Below are 1325 nucleotides of genomic sequence, written 5' to 3' on the forward strand. Positions count from 1 at the left end.
GAATTTTAGGAATTTCAACAAAGAGGTTACTGGCAGACCACCTGCACCCTGCAGAAACCTGGAGTGTACAGAGCATCGAAAGGGCAGAGGGTGCAGAGTGGGGAGGGGTTGAGGGACAAAGTGGGGAGGGGGTATAAGGACAAAGTGGAGAGGGGGTATAAGGACAAAGTGGGGAGGGGGAACAAGGATGAAGTGGGGAGGGGGTATAAGAACAAAGTGGGGAGGGGTTATAAGGACAAAGTGGGGAGGGGTATAAGGACAATGTGGGGAGGGGGTATAAGGACAAAGTGGGGAGGGGGTATAGGTACAAAGTGGGGAGGAGGTATAAGGACTAAGTGTGGGAGCAGGGTTAAGGACTATGTGTGGGAGGAGGGTTAGGGACTATGTGTGGGAGGAGGGTTAGGGACTATTTGGGGGGGGGGTATAAGGACTATGTGGGTATGTGGGGGTATAATTGAATTAAGGGGTGAAAGAGAATTGCATGATAAATATACATTTTTTTTCTTGTACAATTAAAATGCATTTGGCCTTTGAGCACCTTAACCATTTTTCAGAACCTGTTTAATAATAAATCAAGGATATGTTTAACCATCTTGTCTCAACTGATCTAATGGTATGCATTTCAAATTTTACAAAAATGTACGGCAACAAATCATTGCCCTCAGATATCACATATTCCTCCACAAAGAAAGGCGAATTAAGCAACTTTTAAACTGAAATAAACATGGTTATTGAAGAAAGGAAACACAACCCTGAAATTTGACTTGGAACATGTTATATGAGAATTATCATCACATGATCCAAGAGATTCTGGAACTTTGCATACAAATCACAATTCCATTCCATTGGGACCGTACTCTACGCAGAGTGTTGGTGCGGCCTAAGCAGCCTCCTAGACTATTGGGCACAATCCTAATGTGCCCAATCCTGGACGGGTCACCACTCCAACGCAGGATACCAGCATGCTGGCACTCATTTCGCCAACCTCAGAAGGATTACAGACCGAGTCAACCCCACCTGGTATTAATTCAACAGCCAAGCAGGATTTGAACTCAGGACCCCAGGATCCCAAGTCCACCGCTCTAGCCATTAAGCAAACACCAGGCATAAATCACAATTCACAACATATGTACGTATGTACAAGGGGCAGTCAATAAGTATTAAGTAACCTTAAAATGGCGATATAAATTTGAGATTGTTATGTGTGTAGTTGTAGACAACATGTTATATCTATGAGTAAGAGTCATCTTTTACCTGTTTTAGATCTGGCAACATTAAGTGTATGATGTCAGCAAAGCAGTTCCAAGATGGTGGCTCCCTCAGAA

Source organism: Eptatretus burgeri, chromosome 1 (genome assembly GCF_056783735.1).
Source record: "Eptatretus burgeri isolate ZD-2024b chromosome 1, Ebu_testis_v1, whole genome shotgun sequence".
Taxonomy (NCBI): domain Eukaryota; kingdom Metazoa; phylum Chordata; class Myxini; order Myxiniformes; family Myxinidae; genus Eptatretus; species Eptatretus burgeri.